Genomic DNA, 22,863 nt, shown 5'->3' with positions numbered 1-22,863 from the left:
AATTAGTTAAACATGATTTCCCCTTCATGAATCCATGTTGCACTATTCCTATCTAGATGTCCTGCTATTTCTTCCTTAATGATAGTTTCAAGCATTTTCCCCACTACAGATGTTAAACTAACTGGCCTATAGTTACCTGCCTTTTGTCTGCCCCCTTTTTTAAACAGAGGCATTACATTAGCTGCTTTCCAATCCGCTGGTACCTCCCCAGAGTCCAGAGAATTTTTGTAGATTATAACGAATGCAACTGCTATAACTTCCGCCATCTCCTTTAATACCTGGGATGCATTTCATCAGGACCAGGGGACTTGTCTACCTTGAGTCCCATTAGCCTGTCCAGCACTAACCCCCTAGTGATAGTGATTGTCTCAAGGTTCTCCCTTCCCACATTCCCGTGACCAGCAATTTGTGGCATGGTTTTTGTGTCTTTCACTGTGAAGACCGAAGCAAAATAATTGTTTAAGGTCTCAGCCATTTCCACATTTCCCATTATTAAATCCCCCTTCTCATCTTCTAAGGGACCAACATTTACTTTAGTCACAATTTTCCATTTTATATATCTGTAAAAGCTTTTACTATCCGTTTTTATGTTTTGCGCAAGTTTACCTTCGTAATCTATCTTTCCTTTCTTTATTGCTTTCTTAGTCATTCTTTGCTGTCATTTAAAATTTTCCCAATCTTCTATTTTCCCACTAACCTTGGCCACCTTATACGCATTGTTTTTTTATTTGATACTCTCCTTTATTTCCTTGGTTATCCACAGCTAGTTATCCCTTCTCTTACCGCCCTTCTTTTTCACTGGAATATATTTTTGTTGAGCACTATGAAAGAGCTTCTTAAAAGTCCTCCACTGTTCCTCAATTGTGCCACCGTTTAGTCTGTGTTTCCAGTCTACTTTAGCCAACTCTACCCTCATCCCACTGTAGTCCCCTTTGTTTAAGCATAGTATGCTTGTTTGAGACACTACTTCCTCGCCCACATTCAACCATACTGTGATCACTCATTCCGAGAGGATCTTTTACTAGGAGATCGTTTATTATTCTTGTCTCATTACACAGGACCAGATCTAAGATAGCTTGCTCCCTTGTAGGTTCTGCAACATACTGTTCTAAGAAACAATCCCATATGCATTCTATGAATTCCTCCTCCAGGCTACCCCGTGCGATTTGATTTGACCAATCGATATGTAGGTTAAAATCTCCCATGATTACTGCCGTTCTTTTTTCGCATGCCTCCATTATTCCCTTGATTATTGCCATTGTAGGGATGCTTTATGGTGTTGTTGGGGGAGGGTTGTGATGGCGAAACTTTGCACATCATGCGACAGCCGTACGGATGCATGGCATCCAGGGAATTTGGCTTACACATGCATGATGATTTTCCTATGGTTGCAGACCAGCTGCACATTGAGGGAGTGGAAGTCCTTGTGGTTCACAAACTCCTCGGTGATGTGTGGGTGCCCTGATTACATAGGATATTCGGCACAGAAACAGGCTATTCAGCTCAACCAGTCCATGCCGCTCCACTCAAGCCTCCTCCTGTCTTTCCTCACCTAACTCTATCAACACGACCCTTTATTCCCTGCTCCCTCATATGCTTATCTAGCCTCCCAAATACTATCTATACCATTTGCCTCAACTACTCCCTGTGGTAGCGAGTTCCCCATTTTCAGCACTCTCTGGATAAATAAGTTTCTTCAGAATTCCCTATTTGATTTTTTGGTGACTATCGTATGAGTGGCCTCAAGCCACTCTTCCCCACAAATGGAAACACTCTCTCTGTATCTACTCTAACAAAACCTTTCATAAGGCACAGCCTCAAAATACGGAGGAGCCAATTTAAAACCGAGTTGAGAAAGAATTTCTTCTCCCAGAGGGTTGTGAATCTGTGGAATTCTCTGCCCAAGGAAGCAGTTGAGGCTGGCTCATTGAATGTTTTCAAGTCAAAGATAGATAGATTTTTAAGCAATAAGGGAATTAAGGGTTACGGGGAGAGGGCGGGTAAGTGGAGCTGAGTCCACGACCAGATCAGCCATGATCTTATTGAATGGCGGAGCAGGCTCGAGGGGCTAGATGGCCTACTCCTGTTCCTAATTCTTATGTTCTTATGTTCTTATAACTTTATCTACCTCAATTGAGTCACCTCTCAGCCTTCTTTTTTCAAGCGAAAAGAGACCCAGCCTGTTCATCCTTTCCTGATAGGTATACTCTCGCATTTCTGGTAGCATCCTTGTAAATCTTCTCTGCACCCTCTCCACTGCCTCTATATCCTTTTTATAATATGGCAACCAGAATTATACACAGTACTCCAAGTGTGGTCTAACTAAAGTTCGATACAGGTTTAGCATAACTTCACAACTTTTTAATTCTATCTCCAGAAATAAACTCTAGTGCCTAGTTTGCTTTTTTATGGCCATGTTAACCTGTGTTGCCACTTTTAGTGATGTGTGTATTTGCACTCCGAGATCCCTTTGCTTCTCTACCCCACCTAGACTTGCACCCTCCAAGTAATAAATGACCTCCCTATCCTTCCTACCAAAATGTAATACCTGACAATTATCTGTGTTGAAATTCATTTGCCAATTATGTTTCCATTCTGCAAGTTTATTAATGTCTTCCTGTAATTTGTTGCAGTCCTCAGTACTAACTATCCCTCTGCAAATTTAGAAATTGTGTTTTTGATTCCAAAGTTTAAATCGTTAATATAAGTTGTGAACAACAGTGGTCCCAGCACTGATCCTTGTGGAACACTTCTACCCTCCTTCTGCCACTGTGAATAGCTACCCTTTACCCCTACTCTCTGCTTTCTGTCTTGAAGCCAGCTAGCTTTCCATTCTGCTACTTGTCCCCTGACTCTGTATTCTCTGACCTTGTTCATTAGTCTATTATGTGGTACCTTACCAAAGGCCTTTTGAAAATTTAGATAAATTACATCTACTACATTACCCTTATCTATTCTCTCTGTTACCTCTTCAAAAAATTCAATGAGGTTGGTCAAGCAAGACTTTCCCTTTTGAAATCCATGCTGACTATTGATTATTATATTTTTTGGCTTCTAGATGTTCTTCTATTTTCTCCTTTAGTACGGATTCCATTATTTTTCCTACCACCGATGTTAAACTGATGAGCCACATGTGTGCAGTCAGTTATGCCCTACACTTGTGGGAAGCCAGCAAGAGTGACAAAGCCATGCTTAGCAACACTGGTTTAACAGTGGCAAAGTTCACATAATTGGCTGCCCTGTTAAACATGGTATCAGTGACCTGTATGAAGCAACTGGGGGCAGCCGGCTGCAGGATGCCGCAAATGTCTGCTCTGGAAGGAAACTGAGATGAAGCAGTCGAGGGTGATGGTGACTTTGACTGCCACTGGTAAGGCATGTAGTTGTAAGGTGGTACTGCTCCTCTGGATAGTAGGTCTTGCTCCAGTAAACTGCAAATGTCTGCGACGACCTGGCATGATAGCCTGAGCCTCCTTTGGCACTGCTGCTCAGTCATGTTGAGGAAGTTCATCTTCTGCCTGTATACCCTGTGTGGGGGGGAATCGCCTCTGGTGCAATGCAGCCCTGTCCTGTGGAGCATCAGGTGGTTGAGGAGAAGCTTTGGCGATGTTGTTGTTACTACTGCTGGTGTGCTTGCTGATGCTGATGCTGGGGCTCATCTTGATCTGACCCTGACAACCAAGGTGAGACAGTATAAATGGCACACATGCTGATACAGATGGCAGGTAAAGTTGAGATCAGAGGCCTAGTCTGTCAATGTTGGCGACTGAGTTTCCACCTCTCATTGACAGACGAGGTTCCTGAGCTGCGTGATTCCTGTGGTCATCCAGTAAAAAATCTAAAGCTCTGGTTAAAAACCCTGTTAAGGGTCTCATAGGAAGCACTTAATTACTTCAATTAGGCCGCCTGCCTCTGCCGTTCAGGTACATGGCGCACTAGGAAATGCACACAGGATAAATGCGTGAGGCGGCGGGATGACGGTGGGTTCCTGACGTGCTCGCAATTTCATCAGTTTTTACTGCCGACCTGCCCCCAAACCTGCACACCTGGCAATGGAAAAATTCCAGCCGTCAACTCTCTCTCCATAGATATTGCCTAACGTGCTGAGTATTTCCAGCAATTTCTGTTTTTATTTCAGATTGCCAGCATCTGCAGTATTTTGCTTTTATATTTGTTAGTTCTTTTCTGGTAGCCCTGCAATCCTTCCTTCGCCATCCTTAGTAAATGCAGAGGTGCAATATTTGTACTGCATCTCCAGCATACTCTATTATAAAAGTTGTCTTCTTTGTCTCTTAGGAGGAGAAATTCGGGAGCGCTAAATTTTAAAAGTTGAAAAAATTAGCACCAGGCGCAAATGAATAAATAAGGGGGAACCAGTAGATGTGGTGTATTTGGATTTTCAGAAGATATTCGATAAGGTACCACACAAGAAGTTATTAAACAAAATTAGGGCTCATGGGATTGGGGGTAACATACCAGCATTGATAAGAGGATTGGTTAACGGAGAGAAAACAGGGAATAGGAATAAACGGTTCATTTTCGGGTTTGCAGACTGTAACTAGTGGGGTACCGCAAGGATCAATGCTTGGGCCTCAGCTATTCACAACCTATATCAATGATTTGGATGAGGAGAACAAATGTAATATATCCAAGCTTGCTGATGATACAAAGCTAGGTGGGAATGTAAGTTTTGAGGAGGATGCAAAGAGATTTCAAGGGGATATAGACAGGCTAAGTGAGTGGGCAAGAACATGGAAAATGGAATGTAATGTGGAGAAATGTGAAATTTTCCACTTTGATAAGAAACATAGAAAAGCAGAGCATTTTTTAAATGGTAAAGGATTGGGAAATGTTGTGTTCAGAAGGTCCTGGGTATCCTTATACACGAATCGCTGAAAGTGAACATGCAGGTACAGCAAGCAATTCAGAAAGCAAATTGTTGGCCTTAATTACAAGAGGATTTGAGTATAAGATTTGAGTAAAGAGTAAACTAGCACGAAATTATAAAAGCAGATAGCAAGAGTTTCTACAGGTATATAAAAAGGAAAAGAGTGGCTAAAGTAAATGTTGGCTCTTTAGAGGACAAGACCGGGGAATTAGTAATGGGGAACATGGAGATGGCAGAAACTCTGAACAAATTTTTTGTATCAGTCTTTACGGTAGAAGACACTAAAAATATCCTAACAGTGGATAGTCAAGGGGCCATAGCGGGAGAGGAACTTAACACAATCACAATCACTAAGGAGGCAGTTCTCAGTAAGATAATTGGACTAAAGGCAGGTAAACCCCTGAACCTGATGGCTTGCATCCTAGGGTCTCAAGAGAAGTAACAGCAGGGATAGTGGATGCATTAGTTGTAATTTACCAAAATTCCCTGGATTCTGGGGAGGTACCAGCAGATTGGAAAACTGTAAATGTAATATCCCTGTTTAAAGAAAGGAGGCAGACAAAAAGCAGGAAACTATAGACAGTTAGCCTAACATCTGTGGTTGGGAAAATGTTGGAGTCCATTATTAAAGAAGCAGTACCAGGACATTTGGAAAAGCATAATGCAGTCCGGCAGAATCAGCATGGATTTATGAAGGGGAAGTCATGTTTGACAAATTTGCTGGAATTCTTTGAGGATGTAACGAACTGGATGGATAAAGGGGAATCAGTGGATGTGGTGTATTTGGACCTCCAGAAGGCATTTGACAAGGTGCCACATAAAAGGTTATTGCACAAGATAAAAGTTCACAGGGTTGGGGGTAATATATTAGCATGGATAGAGGATTGGCTAACTAACAGAAAACAGAGAGTCGGGATAAATGGTTCATTTTCTGGTTGGCAACCAGTAACTAGTGGGGTGCCGCAGGGATCAGTGCTGGGACCCCAACTATTTATAATTTATATTAACGACTTGGATGAAGGGATCGAGTGTAACGTAGTCAAGTTTGCTGATGATACAAAGATGGAAGGAAAAGCAATATTTGAAGAGGACACAAAAAACCTGCAAAAGGACATAGACAGGCTAAGTGAGTGGGCAAAAATTTAGCAGATGGAGTATAATGTTGGAAAGTATGAGGCTATGAACTTTGGCCAAAAAAAATTGAAGAACAAGTTATTATTTAAATGGACAACGATTGCAAAGTGCTGCAGTACAGCGGGACCTGGAGGTCCTGGTGCATGAAGGTTAGTATGCAGGTACAGCAAGTGATCAGGAAGGCCAAGGGAATCTTGGCCTTTATTGCAAAGGGGATGGAGTATAAAAGCAGGGAAGTCTTGCTACGGTTGTACAGGGTATTGGTGAGGCCACACCTGGAATACTGTATACAGTTTTGGTTTCCATATTTAAGGAAGGATATACTTGCTTTGGAGGCAGTTCAGAGAAGGATCACTAGGTTGATTCCGGAGATGAGGGAGTTGATTTATGAGGAAAGGTTGAGTAGGTTGGGCCTCTAATCATTGGAATTCAGAAGAATGAGAGGTGATCTTATCGAAATGTATGAGATTATGAGGGGGCTTGACAAGGTGGATGCAGAGAGGATGTTTCCACTGATGGGGGAGACTAGAAATAGAGGGCATAATCTTAGAATAATGGGCCGCCCATTTAAAACTGAGATGAGGAGGAATTTCTTCTCTGAGGGTTATAAATCTGTGGAATTTTCTGCCTCAGAGAGCTGTGGAAGCTGGGTCATTGAATAAGTATAAGACAGAGATAGACAGTTTCTTAACCGATAATGGAATAAGGGGTTATGGGGAGCGGACAGGAAAGTGGATCTGAGTCCATGATCGGATCAGCCATGATCGTATTAAATGGCGGAGCAGGCTCGAGGGGCCGTATGGACTACTCCTGCTCCTATTTATTATGTCCTTATGTCTTACTGCGATTATATAGGATCCTGGTGAGACCACACCTGGAGTTTTGTGTACAGTTTTGGTCTCCTTACCTAAGGAAGGATATGTTTGCCATAGAGGGAGTGCAACAAAGGTTCACCAAATTGATTCCTGGGTTGAGGGGATTGTCCTATGCGGAGAGATTGAGTAGACTAGGCTTATATTCTCTAGAGTTTCAACGAATGAGAGGTGATCTCATTGAAACATACAAAATTCGTACAGGGCTTGACAGAATGCAGGGAGGATGTTTCCCCTGGATGGGGAGTCTAGAACCAGGGATCACAGTCTCAGAATATGAGGTCGGCCATTTAGGACTGAGATGAGGAGAAATTGTGTCATTCAGAAGGTGGTGAATCTTGGAATTCCTTATCCCAGACGGCTGTGGATGCTCAGTTGTTGAATATATTCAAGACAGAGATCGATAGATTTTTGGATATTAAGGGAATCAAGGGATATGGGGATAGTGCAGGAAAATGGAGACAATGGGCCATGCAGCACTGCCGCGTTCGGAGGCTCCTTCCCTCCCTTAAAGGGAAGGGACATTGTGGCAGGCTCTGCAATGGAAACACTTACCTGGTCCCCATCGGTAGTCACGAACCAGCCCAATCAGCCCGATTCACTGCAGCAGAGTGCCGGACCGATTGATCGCAGCCGAAGAGGAAGCAAATAAAATGACAAACACCATTTTGGAATTTTTTTTACTTACCTTGGCCACCTTTCCTTTACGTTTCGCTCCCAAAGTGCTCCCCCTCCCGATCAATGCCTCGTGCAGCTACCAGCGTTTTCGTCCGGCAATGTGAACCAAAGTTCTGCTCTGGGGTACTAGGGTGATGCGCACGCCGATGATGTCATAATCTCCGGGCGAAGGAGATTGGGGGCGCAACGTCCTACTGCTGCCTCAAACCTCACGAATTTAGCGCGAGTCGTTCTTCTCGCCGTGTCCGGTCGGTAAGTGGTTAGCTGTCCCGTTATTGCTCCCCTGGAGACCATAACGGGAGGTGCTAAGGATGCCAATTTCTAGGCCTTAGTGTCCTCAACCCCCGCTCTGACTATTCTCTTGCCATTGCTATAAAATCCCTTGATTTTACCACCAGTCTTTTTATTTCACAATCGCTCTCCTTGCTGCTTCTTTATGCTTTTGGAATTTCTCCTTGGTTTGATCTGTATTATTAGCATTCATTTGATGGTACACCTTGTTTTTTTTTAGAATTAATTTTGACATCCTATTCACCCAAGCCTGACCTTTGTCTCAACTGCTTTACTCCTGGTTGAATTGTTTTTAGTTTGTACTCTACCTATGTTGTATTTAAATATTTCTCACTGCTGGTCTGCTGTTTTATCCGCCAACTTTTCCATTCAATTAATCAGATGTGTCATGTTAAGTCATTCATCTGGAGTAAGCTAATGCAGAATGAAAGAAAAAAGTAGTTGATACTCCACAGGGAGCCAAGTTCTTTAAGTGAATAGCTGATCTTCTCTAATTTTCTTCGAACTGAGAGCAATGTTTATAGAGTATGCAGTAATATGAGATTTATCTCGGAAAATGTTATTTTACGTTTATAGTGAATTGGCAGCTCAGGAAGGACACATTTAATCTAAGTTTGACACAGGTTTCAGAGTATAATGTTTAAGATTTGTACATACTTTCAAGCAGCTAACACAACTTCATTCATCTTGCCAGCTATTTCCTACCATCAATTTGGACAGATTGTGGATGAAATTTAAGGAGCCAACCAGCTGCATCGGAAACATGTCAGACACCATATTGGTTCAGTTGCTGTAGAGGCGTTCCTGGTGGCCACCTAAAACAGGCATTGGGCCTCTTGTTCATGCTAATAAGAGGCCTAATGTGTGCTTTCGGACTCAAACCGAAAATTGATTTGCCCTGAATGCAGCAGCATTCGATCTTGCTGAACCCAGGGTCACCAGGGCTACATGTGGCTTAATCAACAGTCCTTAAGGGGACAGCTGGAGGCCACCATGAAAAAAGATAAATTTTTTTGAAAAACAATTCTTGCCTTAATCTGGAGCCAGGACGAAAAGGAGTACTACTCCCGGCTCCACAGTAAAACTGCGAGCCATTGCTGGCCCCGGTTGCCTCCTTCCCGATTGCCTCTCCCCTCCAGGTAAGCCAGCCGATATTGCTATCCCCTGCCATTGGTGGGCTACTTCCAGGGCTGCAATTAGCTTGCAGGTACTTTTCTAATAAGGCTGGTGGACCAATTTGCTGTGGTGCTGCTGTTGGCCTCATTAAGGTGTGTGCGCTACTCTCGGATCGTGCCCTGATTTGAGCACAGTCTAAGCTGACTTGTCTGGGGCACCAACTAAGGCATGCCTCCTTTACTGTACTTCATGAAGCAACATCTCAAGATAGGGAATTTAGGAATGAGGGCTTTGGAATACTCCATTATAATATAGCATGCAGCTGCAATCACCTGCATCTGTTGCATCCAAGAATGATGCCCTCTAAATGGTTGTTGCAGATGAGACTGTAAGGTCTTTCTGAATGGATAACCTATGATGGCTCAGATGGTGTTCCTCATCTTTATTTATCTGAATAATCCATATATATCTATATATTATTGAAAGTCTTTCATCTGTATGCACGTCTTGTCTACAAAACCTAACTTTACTCTTTTCAGCAGACTTATGTGTCAACTGTTTCCATAAAAAATTCTTACGTCATAATTTATAATGGAAATTACCAATATAAACTTGTCAGCCTTTAAATGTACAATCTAGCCAGAGGGTGCGCTGTAATATCATTCTGTCAGATTACTGTTCAGGCGTGAAAATGAAAATTTACTCTACAGTCTCTTGCCTCCTTATTTTTAGTTCATTTTTCAAAAAACACAAATTATTTGAAGCGAACAACTTCTAATTATTCTTAAAATCACTTGGATTTTGTTGTAGACATTCTCATTACCAACAGCTGTCAGAGACAGCAAGAGAGAGGAAGAGAGTGTCTTTCCTAATCTTAAAGTGATCTATTTTTAAAATGTAACAAACAAAAGAGTTGCATCCGATGTTCCCTGTGAGCTGTGCAGGTGTGCAGCAGCTCAGCAATCTGTGATGGTACCATGCAGGCCACTCACAGGCTGTCCCGTTAAAGATACTGCACGCTGCAAATTTAAAGGTACCGCATATTAAAATAATATTTAGAGGCAGCATTGGTTGCATTGTGTTTTAGTAATAGTTTATAATTAGAATGCTTACATATTCTTACAGCTGTGAAACATAGAGACACAGAGGGCAGGGTTTTCCACCTTGTGCTTTTCAGACTGCGATCACTCTCCTCCCTCACCCCCATCTATAATCGTAGGCTGGCAAATGTAGAAATGAAAAATCCAAGTCAGAGATACATGTGCAAGGATCAATCACAGAACACCAAATTCAATGTTTAATGATCTCTTAGAAAGTCACATATTATTTTTGGAATTTCCCCTATCAACCATTCTATCCGATTCATGCCCCACCCCTCTGCTCACTCACTGCTGACAGATACTCAGAATCCAACCAAGAGCCAAATCTTGCATTTCAAACCCAGTTGTGCCAAACTTCAGGTTAGCCTTCCTGAGTTGTGACAAATCTCAGATTACCCCTTCCACAGTGACGGAGGATCAAAGCTTCTCCCCCTAATATTGCCAAACGCTAGCAATTCCACTACAGTACTGTCAAACTCTAGGATCCACTCCCCAGGAACATAGAAACATAGAAAATAGGTGCAGGAGTAGGCCATTTGGCCCTTCTAGCCTGCACCGCCATTCAATGAGTTCATGGCTGAACATTCAACTTCAGTACCCTATTCCTGCTTTCTCGCCATACCCCTTGATCCCCCTAGTAGTAAGGACCTCATCTAACTCCTTTTTGAATATATTTAGTGAATTGGCCTCAACAACTTTCTGTGGTAGAGAATTCCACAGGTTCACCACTCTCTGGGTGAAGAAGTTCCTCCGCATCTCGGTCCTAAATGGCTTACCCCTTATCCTTAGACTGTGACCTCTGGTTCTGGACTTCCCCAACATTGGGAACATTCTTCCTGCATCTAACCTGTCTAACCCCGTCAGAATTTTAAATGTTTCTATGAGGTCCCCTCTCATTCTTCTGAACTCCAGTGAATACAAGCCCAGTTGATCCAGTCTTTCTTGATAGGTCAGTCCCGCCATCCCGGGAATCAGTCTGGTGAACCTTCGCTGCACTCCCTCAATAGCAAGAATGTCCTTCCTCAGGTTAGCCTCACATTGCCTAGTGCTACCAAAGCCCAGGACCATCCACCCCCGCCCCCCCCCCCCCCCCAGTGCTATGAAAGCACAGGACCATGTCCAGTAGGTGGATATGTGTGTGTGTGTGTGTGTGTGTGCTAGGTTGATGTAGCAGAGCCTGGTCTCCAATCATTTTGGATCCTCTTACCTTTGGACCAAGACCTTGCTCTGTCAAGCCCGTGTGGTAGCTGGTGTGTAATGGCCACTCCACGATATAATAATTCATACACAGGCATCTTCTGCCCTTTAAAATGAAGTTTGGGACTTGGGACGTCAGGACCCACATGGACAATCCCAACAGCGACAGACCGGAACTCCATACTGCTATCGTTGTCCGGGAGCTCAGACGTTTCGACAGTGACATCGCCGCCCTAAGTGAGACTCGGCGGGCAGGGGAAGGCCAGCTCAAGGAACAAGGAAGTGCTTACACCTTCTTCTGGAAAGGCAAACCAGAGGATGGGGTAGGCTTCACCATATTCCAGTGTCCGCAGCACCTGGTATACACTCAAGGCCTCCATAATCAGCACCTGTGAAGAGATACTTGACCAGGAAACACCAAGACTGGTTCGACGAGAACGACCAGGAGATCCAGGAGCAAATAAGCTGCAATCGCAAGGCATTCTTGAACTGGAAACAGCAATACAACTCGAGAGCAAGAAAGCAGCTCTACAGATGTCTGAAGGCCAAGATCCAACAAAAAACGCGCGACCTAAAGAACAGATGGTGGGTGTAGAAAGTGCATGAAATTCAGCAGCTAGCCGACAACCATGACATGTGTGGATTCTTTAGCGCAGTCAAGACCACTTATGGCCCAAGCACCCAAGGTCCTACCCCACTGTGGGCCAAGAATGGAGAGATACTCATCAAGGACAGAGAGGCATTCAGTGCCCGCTGGAAGGAGCACTTCGAAGATCTCCTTAACCGAGACTCTGTCTTCGACGCGAGTGTCCTCGACTCCATCTCGCAGTAGGCTACCTGCCACCACCTCAGCACAACCCCAGCCCGGCATAAGGTTGAAAAGGTCATCCAACAACTGAAGAACAACAAGGCCTCAGGAGCAGATGGAATCCCTGCTGAAGCACTAAAGCATGGCGGAGAAGCACTACTGGCGTGAATACATGAACTCATTTCTCTTATTTGGAAGGAGGAGAGCATGCAAGGGGATCTCAGAGATGCCGTAATCGTGACCATCTTCAAGAAAGGTGACAAGTCTGATTGTGGTAATTACAGAGGAGTTTCCCTGCTGTCTGCCGCAGGGAAAGTCATTGCAAGAATCCTCCTCAATCGCCTTCCCCCAGTGGCTGGAGAGCTCCTCCCAGAGTTGCAATGCGGATTCCGCCCACTAAGGGGCAAAATGGACATGATCTTCACCACGCGGCAGATACAAGAGAAATGCAGGGAACAGCACCAACCTCTGTACATGGCCTTCTTTGACCACACAAAGGCCTTCAACACTGTCAACCATGAGGGATTATGGAGTGTCCTCCTCAAATTCAGCTGCCCTCAAAAGTTTATCACAATCCTCCGCCTGCTTCACGATGACATGCAAGCCGTGATCCTGACCAACAGATCCATCATGGACCCAATTCACGTAGGGACCGGGGTGAAGCAAGGTTGTGTCATCGTATCAACGCTCTTTTCAATCTTCCTTGCTGCAATGCTCCATCTCACCCTTAGTAAGCTCCCCACTAGTGTGGAGCTAATCTACAGAACAAACAGGAAACAGTTCAACCTCTGTCATCTCCAGTCCAGATCCAAGGTCGTCCCATCCTCTGTCGAATTACAGTATGCAGACGATGCGTGCATCTGTGTACACTCGGAGGTCGAGCTCCAAACCATCGTCAATACACCATCGCCTTACACTAAACATCCGTAAGACAAAGGTCCTCTACCAAACTGCCTCCGCCACACAGCATTGCCCCCCGATTATCAAAATCCATGATGAGGCCTTGGACAATGTGGACCATTTTCCATACCTTGGGAGCCTGCTGTCAACAAGGGCAGACGTCAATGACAAAGTCCAACACCGCCTTAAATGCACCAGTGCAGCGTTCGGTCAACTGAGGAAGAGAGTGTTTGAAGACCAGGACCTCAAATCCAGCATCAAGGTCATGGTCTACAGGGCAGTAGTGATACCCACCCTCCTATATTCTTCAGACATGGACCTTGTACAGCAGGCACCTCAAATCAGTGGAGAGGTATCAACAACGCTGCCTCAGCAAGATCCTGCAAATCCATTGGCAGGATAGGTCCGCCAACGTCAGTTCTCGCTCAGGCCAACATCCCCAGCATCGAAGCACTGACCACGCACAATCAGCTCCATTGGACGGGCCACATCGTCCGCATGCCCAACACAAGACTCCCAAAACAAGCGCTCTACTCAGTGCTCCAACACGGCAAGCGAGCCCCAGGTGGTCAGAGGAAACGCTTCAAGGACACCCTCAAAGCCTCCTTGAAAAAGTGCAACATCCCCACCGACACTGGGGAATCCCTGGCCCAAGACCACTCAAAGTGGAGGAGAATCATCCGGGAAGGCGCCGAACACCTCGAGTCTATTCACCGGGAGCAAGCGGAAGCCAAGCAAAAACAGTAGAAGGAGCGCAGGACAACCCAAACATCCCACCCACCTGCCCCTTCAACCACCATCTGCCCCACCTGTGACAGAGACTGTAGATCCTGCATCGGACTCCTCAGTCACCTGAGAACTCATTTTTAGTGTGGAAGTAAGCCATCCTCGACTCCGAGGGACTGCCTAAGAAGAAGATTCCCAGTGCTATCAAAGCCGACCAATATTCCCAAGAATTTCATACTAATCTCAGTCATCAGACAACCAAGGTGAATCGCCTGCAGGTTCAAAGTAAACGGCGGTGGGGCCCCAAAGTCTCAGAAACTGGAAATGGGAATAGAGCATTGACGTCCTGCTATCGGTGCCTGGGACAACACATTGCTCAAAGTTGTCCATATGTGAAGGCAGAGTGTTTCTTCTGCAGGAAAAATGGGCATCTCGCGAAGGCATGCCGACTGAAGGGTAAACGAGTGTTCAAAGCTATGAGTAGAAATCCCCAGAGACTACATAGCATGGAAGAACAACAACAGGATGAGGAGATGTTAGAGTTAAACGTCATCAGGAGCACGAGGTTAACGGGCAGCGATTCGAAAAGTATCAATCCACACAGATGTTGCGGGATTCAAGATACCCATGGAAATCGACACTGGTGCATCCGTGAGTGTAGTACCGAAGTCGCTATACCTTGACAAATTGCGTGATTTCCCATTGGAGAAAGCCAAGATAGAGCTGTGAGGCTATTTGGGAGAGAATATTCCTGTCGTAGGTTATATCACCGTACCGATGAAATACAAGGATCAAGTTCAGAGCTTGCCTCTAATAGTAGTGGCAGGAGACAAGCCTGCCTTACTAGGAAGAAATTGGTTCAGATCACTGAAGCTGGATTGGAGTGAGATTTTTCGTGTTGAAATGAGATTTGCGTCAAAGGATGATGTCATCAAGAATTATCCGAAGGTGTTCTGCAAAACGGGCAATCCGATCCAAGGCTTCAAGGCGAATGTCAGGGTACAGAAGGACACTAGATCGGTTTACTGCAAGCCACGTTCTGTACAATATGCACTCAAGGAGAAAGTTGAGTAAGAACTCAAAAGACTAGAGACTGAGAACATTATTTGTGAGATAGATCGATGTAATTGGGCTACACCCATTGTTGTTGTACCTAAGTCTGATGGTAAGGTAAGATTGTGCGGTGATTATAAAGTAACCGTAAACCAGGTTCTAGAGGGTAATGTCCCCAATACATTGCCGAATATAGAAGATTTGTTCACAACACTGACAGGTGGTCAGATCTTCTCAAAGTTGGATCTTATGAATGCCTACTTACAGCTTGAAGTGGATGAGGAATCCAAGTCATGCTTGACTATAAATACTCATCTCGGCCTATATTAATTTAATAGGCTACTGTTTGGAGTGTCTTCCATCCCTGCCATATTCCAAGGGGCGATGAACCAGATTTTGCAAGGTATTGAAGGGGTAGTATGTTATTTAGATGACATATTAATTTCGGCACCAAATAGGCAAATTCATAATAACATATTGAATGAAGTCTTCAAATGGCTAGAGAAACACAGAGTACGAGTGTCTGCTCGCAAATGTGAGTTATTTCAAAACTCAGTGGAGCACTTAGGGTACAGACTAGACAAAGATAGTTTACATCCAACCAAGGGAAAGCTGGATGCAATCAGAAATGCACCCACTCCCAAGACTATCACTGAACTTCTATCATTTTGGTGTCTTTTGAACTATTATGGGAAGTTCTTACAAAATTTGGTGACAGTATTACATCCACTGAATGAACTTTTGAAAAAACAGGTCCATTGGAAGTCGTCAAAAACATGCGATACAGCATTCAAGGAGTGTAAAAGCGAATTGGTAGAGAGGACCATGTTAGTTTACTATGACATATCAAAGGAAATCAAGCTAGCATGTGATGCCTCTCGGTATGGAGTTGGGGCAGTAATCGCTCATGCATTATGTAGTGGGGAGGAGAAACCAATTGCTTTTGCTTCACGCACGCTCAGTGCCAGTGAGTGTAATTATGCGCAAATTGAAAGGGAAGCTTTGGCATTCATTTTTGGGGTCAAGAAGTTCCACAAATATGTGTATGGTCGCAAGTTTACTCTTGTTACGGACCATAAACCCCTGACAGCAATCCTCCATCCAAAGACCCCAGTTCCAACATTAGCTGCAGACCGAATGCAGAGATGGGCTTTGATTTTGTCAGCATATACATATGATATTGAATACAGATGATCAGCTGATCACAGTAATGCTGATGCTATGTCTAGATTGCCTTCCCCATCACAAGTTACACCTGATAGGGAAGAGTTGTTCTATTTTTCATACATTGATGAACTGCCAGTCACAGCTGAAGAGATTAGCAGAGCAACCAAATGTGACCCACTTCTGTCAAAGGTGTATGATTTATATTGCAAATGGATGGCCAAACCAGGAAACACTCAAAGATATTCATCCATTCTTCATTCATAGGAATGAATTATCAGTCGATAAAGATTGTATCATGTTGGGTGCAAGAGTGGTTATACCAAATAAATTCAGGTCCAAATTATTAGAAGACCTCCATGACCAGCACCCGGGAATGTGCTTGACCAAGAGTTTTGCACGTAGTTACTTATGGTGGCCAGGTTTTGATAAAGATATAGAGTACATTGTAAGTCAATGTACGACATGTCAATCGGTAAGCCAACAAGCAACCACCATCAGTACCATTATAGCCACGGAAATGGCCTCCCAGGTTGTGGCAAGGGCTACATATTGATTTTGCTGAGTTAGAAGGACAAAAATAGTCCATTGTGATTGATAGCCATTGGAAGTGGGTTGAGGTGTTTCCAATGTGGAAAATAACAACAAGTAAAACATTAGACATTTTGCGAAGATTATTTTCTTCATTTGGCCTCCCAGAAGAAATTGTTTCATAGAAACATAGAAACATAGAAAATAGGTGCAGGAGGAGGCCATTCGGCCCCTCGAGCCTGCACTGCCATTCAATGAGTTCATGGCTGAACATGCAACTTCAGTACCCCATTCCTGCTTTCTCGCCATACCCCTTGATCCCCCTAGTAGTAAGGAATACATCTAACTCTTTTTTGAATATATTTAGTGAATTTACCTCAACAACTTTCTGTGGTAGAGAATTCCACAGGTTCACCACTCTCTGGGTGAAGAAGTTTCTCCTCATCTCGGTTTACCCCTTATCCTTAGACTGTGATCCCTGGTTCTGGACTTCCCCAACATTGGGAACATTCTTCCTGCATCTAACCTGTCTAAACCCGTCAAAATTTTAAACGTTTCTATGAGATCCCCTCTCATTCTAATGAACTCCAGTGAATACAAGCCCAGTTGATCCAGTCTTTCATGATATGTCAGTCCCGCCATCCCGGAAATCAGTCTGGTGAACCTACGCTGCACTCCCTCAATAGCAAGAATGTCCTTCCTCAAGTTAGGAGACCAAAACTGCTCACAATACTCGAGGTGTGGCCTCACCAAGGCCCTGTACAACTGTAGTAACACCTCCCTGCCCCTGTACTCAAATCCCCTCGCTATGAAGGCCAACATGCCATTTGCTTTCTTAACCGCCTGCTGTACCTACATGCCAACCTTCAATGACTGATGTACCATGACACCCAGGTCTCGTTGCACCTTCCCTTTTCCTAATCTGTCACCATTCAGATAATAGTCTGTCTCTCTGTTTTTACCACCCAAAGTGGATAACCTCACATTTATCCACATTATACTTCATCTGCCATGCATTTGCCCACTCACCTAACCTATCCAAGTCACTCTGCAGCCTCATAGCATCCTCCTCGCAGCACACACTGCCACCCAACTTAGTGTCATCCGCAAATTTGGAGATACTACATTTAATCCCCTCGTCTAAATCATTAATGTACAGTGTAAACAGCTGGGGCCCTAACACAGAACCTTGCAGTACCCCACTCGTCACTGCCTGCCATTCTGAAAAGTACCCATTTACTCCCACTCTTTGCTTCCTGTCTGCCAACCAGTTCTCAATCCACGTCAGCACACTACCCCCAATCCCATGTGCTTTAACTTTGCACATTAATCTCTTGTATGGGACCTTGTCGAAAGCCTTCTGAAAGTCCAAATACACCACATCAACTGGTTCTCCCTTGTCCACTCTACTTGGAAACATCCTCAAAAAATTCCAGAATTGTCAAGCATGATTTTCCTTTCACAAATCCATGCTGACTTGGACCTATCATGTCACCTCTTTCCAAATGCGCTGCTATGACATCCTTAATAATTGATTGCATCATTTTACCCACTACCGATGTCAGGCTGACCGGTCTGTGATTTCCGGTTTTCTCTCTCCCTCCTTTTTTTAAAAGTGGGGTTACATTAGCTACCCTCCACTCGCTAGGAACTGATCCAGAGTCTATGGAATGTTGGAAAATGACTGTCAATGCATCCGCTATTTCCAAGACCACCTCCTTAAGTACTCTGGGATGCAGTCCATCAGGCCCTGGGGATTTATCGGCCTTCAATCCCATCAATTTCCCCAACACAATTTCCCGACTAATAAGTTTTTCCCTCAGTTCCTCCTCCTTACTAGACCCTCTGACCCCTTTCAGATAATGGACCACAATTTCGTTCGGAAGAATTTGCACAGTTCATGAGCATAAATGGTGTGAAACATACCAAGGTTCCACCGTACCATCCTGCTTCGAATGGTGCAGCAGAACGCACTGCACAAATTGTAAAACGTGCCCTCATCAAACAAATGTTGGATCCAAATCCAAAGAAACGACAGCTGTCATTGGATCACAAGTTGGCTAATTTTCTAATAACGTATCGTAATACGCCTCACACAACTACTGGTAGAACACCAGCAGCGTTGTTTATCAAACGACAGCCACGAACCAGATTCTTGCCGTTAAAACCAAACTTGGCACAGTCCGTAGAAGAGACACAATTAAGACAGAAAGGGAATCATGATAGAGGTGGAGTAAAAGAGAGAAGTGTGAAATTAAATCAGAAGGTGAGAGTGAAGAACCATCACCATAAATGGGTAAAGTGGTTACCAGGAAAAGTGGTGAAGATATGTGGCCCTTGCACATATTTGGTCAAGATGTTTGATAATGGACAGGTTAGGTTTGTTCACATTGATCATATTTTACCCACAGACATGGAAGTAGTTCAAGGTGGGAGTGATTCAATTATTTCTGACTCATCAGATAGTTTTGATACTCCAGTAGCATATCCTACATCCAATGTACTGGAAACAAATCCAAGAGAAAGTCAGAATTTAATTCTGAATCAGAGTCAGGAAAACAAACAGTCTGAAGTGAGAGAGAGTTCAAATGGAAATCAAGGGCATCCCTTGGAAGAAAACTTCCCTCAGGATCAGCCTCGAATGAGTTTAAATTTGACAGCATGTTTGGAAGGTTCTGTTCGAGAGCGAAGGTATCCTCTTCGAAACAGAAAACAAGTGGTTAAGCTTGATTTGTAACTATGGCAAAAAAAGTCCATATCCTTTTTTATGTATAACCATGCAAGTTATGTATGACGATTGTTTGTTATAATTACTTCTTTATTAAGGAGGGAGAAGTGTAATGTATGTAGCTCCACACTGTAGATGTACTGTGTTACTGCAGCTAGTGCTGTTTAATAAACAGTCAGGCCACCTGACAGGAAGGAGGCTCCCACAGGAAGTTCTGGACCTGCAGCCATCGTACAGGCTGTGTGTTCAGTGTACTCTTGAAGATATCAAAGGGGCGAGATGCGCATGCACCGAAAACCAACTTTTCCGATCTGTCAAGATGTCTCTTGACAGATCCTCCACATCCCCTGGAGAAGGACATTCGCACGGGCGAGATTGGGCTATTTGCCCAACTCATGCCCAGCAAATGTCCTTCAAACTTTTTACGCCTGGTAAAAGCATGCGTATAGCTTACTTTTGCCAGTGTAAGAGTTTTAAAACATATAAAAATTTAATTTAATCATTCATTTTTATGTTAAAAACCCTGTCCATTAAGGTAAGTTTATTTTTGATGAATATTTTTTTCAACTGTACATTATGGAATATATTTTGTATTTACCATGATAAAGCTGGAGTAGAAAGCTCAAAGGTTTAGAAAGATGCTAGCACAGTGAAGCAGTGAAGCAGCTATGTGTTCACATAGAGCTGCAGGACTTTGTGCCAAGACACATTCAACATAGTTTTGAATGAAATCCGCTTCTGTGTAAAAGAGCCATTAAAGGGAACTTTGGGGGAGAAATTGGTCTCCTTTGCACCTCCCATTAGCACTTCCGGGGACGATAGCGGGGCGGGGGGCTAACGGCTTTCCGACTGAGTGCGACGAAATTACTGGCACCTGGGAATTTCCATGGCGTGTTAGAACTGGGGCTAAAACTTACCACCTCAATCTTCTGCGCCCCAGAGATCGTGATGTCATTCGGTGTGCAGCGCTCCGTTATCGCCCCGGATGTAAAATTCGCTTCCGCATCAACGACGACAGCTGCAGGAGGCGTTGTCACCTCGGCTGGCCGCTTGGGGAGAGCTAATTAAAGGCAGTGGTGGTCAGGTAGCTCAAATTTTATTTATTTCCCCATTGTGCTTTATTTAGATTTTTTTTCCAGGCTGAGATAGATCAGCCCTGCACTCTGAGTGCTTGGGGCTGCGCTTTGCCTATCGCAGGTGCCGTCGCCGACCATTCCCAGCCTTAGCCTCCAATGACCTCAGCATTGGCCCTTCCCTTTAAGAGAGGGAAGGAGCCTGTGAATCTGGCAGCGCTGCATGGAACATTGTGCAGTGCTCTCCTGCTACTGCCCCTCTTGCTCCCTTTAGCACTCTAACAGAAGTGGTAGCACTCCACTTCCCTCTTGGATCAGTAAACCGGAAGTTCCCGTTGGAATCAATTGTGTAGCGCCCGGCGATACCGTTGTGCTCCCGCAAATGGGGCGCTACGCAATTTCTAGCCCTTTACTTATAACCATACGTTACAGGTCATGGCTTCTTTTGGTACTCGGGCTAGAACCTGCATTTGAGAAGCAAGGGAGATATAAATCTCCCTCTCCCTCCCCCATTCAAAAAAATATCTAATAGAAGCATAGGAAGTACATTTTTACCAGTTGTCATCTTGATCGCTCCCAGTGGATGGATTCTATTTTCTTTATTTTAGCAAATTGCCTTATGAGAGAACTTGCTGGGCAAATAGAAAAGCACAATGATTCCATTGATCATCAACCATATCTAATTTTTTTAAGTAGTAAAACAATAATACAGTTGAAGTTTAATGCTGCAGCTTTTATAGTTTCTCCTGCAAACCAAATTTGTCATGACAACCAACATAGGAGTTTTTGAAGCTGGTTTTCCAGGAACTGGGTTAAAAGAATGCACACTGAGGATTTACACCCCTTTAAACAACTGCAGTTAGCTTTACTTTGAACGAGTGTAGTACGACTGCTCCAATCACAGTGCACAGAAAGACTGTCACTGCAGCTGAGAACTCAAACCACTTATCATACTTAACAACTCGATTATGAAACCCAACAAAGCATCCAAGGTTTTGTAAATCTTTTTGAACTCCACTGTATTTTGAATTCCTTGTATTTTATTTCAAATATTTAAGGCGATGAAGGAAAAAAGATTGAAAACACTGCTGAGACCACTGCTAGTAATCATCAGGGGCTACCAGTCTGAGACTGAGTGTTAATTATGTAATGGTGACATGGATAGGATAGATATGCAACAAATAACTTTGATTCATTTTCTAAACACAAAGGAATAAACCATCTATATATATATATTAAACATAAAGGAATAAACAGTGTCTATAAGGATTTAAGTGTCTTATCACGCCAAAATGGAAGCGAACTGGTCAGCACGCTCTGATTGTACGCCTGTTCACGTGGGCTCGGACCCCAGGGACAACGTGCCTGCTCATCATGAAACAGGAGTGATGCTAATGCTACTCGTGTTCTTCATTGGCAGCTTGCTTAACTGGGAGGTGGGAAATCGAATTTCACTAGTATCATTTAAAGAAAACCAGCATCTCTTAAATAAATGAGTTGACGGCACAAATCATTACAAATGGGTATGATTTGGTGGCCATTACAGAAACGTGGTTGCAGGGTGGCCAAGACTGGGAATTAAACATACAGGCATATCTGACGATTCGGAAAGTTAGACAAGAAGAGAAAGGAGGTGGGGGTAGCTCTGTTAATAAAGGATGATATCAGGGCAGTTGTGAGAGATGATATTGGCTCTAATGAACAAAATGTTGAATCATTGTGGGTGGAGATTAAAGATAGTAAGGGGAAAAAGTCACTGGTGGGTGTAGTTTATAGGCCCCCAAATAATAACTTCACGGTGGGGAGGGCAATAATCAAGGGAATAATGGAGGCATGTGAAAAAGGAACGGCAGTAATCATGGGGGATTTTAACCTACATATCGATTGGTCAAATCAAATCGCACGGGGTAGCCTGGAGGAGGAATTCATAGAATGCATACGGGATTGTTTCTTAGAACAGTATGTTACAGAACATACAAGGGAGCAAGTTATCTTAGATCTGGTCCTGTGTAATGAGACAGGAAGAATAAACGATCTCCTAGTAATAGATCCTCTCGGAATGAGTGATCACAGTATGATTGAATTTGTAATACAGATTGAGGATGAGGAAGTAGTGTCTCAAACGAGCATACTATGCTTAAACAAAGGGGACTACAGCGGGATGAGGGCAGAGTTGGCTAAAGTAGACTGGAAACACAGACAAAACGGTGGCACAATTGAGGAACAGTGGAGGACTTTTAAGGAGCTCTTTCATGGTGCTCAACAAAAATATATTCCAGTGCAAAAGAAGGGCCGTAAGAGAAGAGATAACCAGCCATGGATAACCAAGGAAATAAAGGAGTGTATCAAATTAAAAACCAATGCGTATAAGGTGGCCAAGGTTAGTGGGAAAATAGGAGAGTGGGAAAATTTTAAACGACAGCAAAGAGTGACTAAGAAAGCAATAAAGACAAATGTAGGTCCCCTGCAATCAGAATTAGGGGAAGTCATAACGGGGAACAAAGAAATGGCAGACCAATTGAACAAGTACTTTGGTTCGGTATTCACTAAGGAGGACACAAACAACCTTCCGGATATAAAAGGGGTCAGAGGGTCTAGTAAGGA

This window comes from Pristiophorus japonicus, chromosome 1 (genome assembly GCF_044704955.1).
Source record: "Pristiophorus japonicus isolate sPriJap1 chromosome 1, sPriJap1.hap1, whole genome shotgun sequence".
Classification (NCBI taxonomy): Eukaryota; Metazoa; Chordata; class Chondrichthyes; family Pristiophoridae; genus Pristiophorus; species Pristiophorus japonicus.
Note: the sequence above shows the minus strand (reverse complement) of the source record.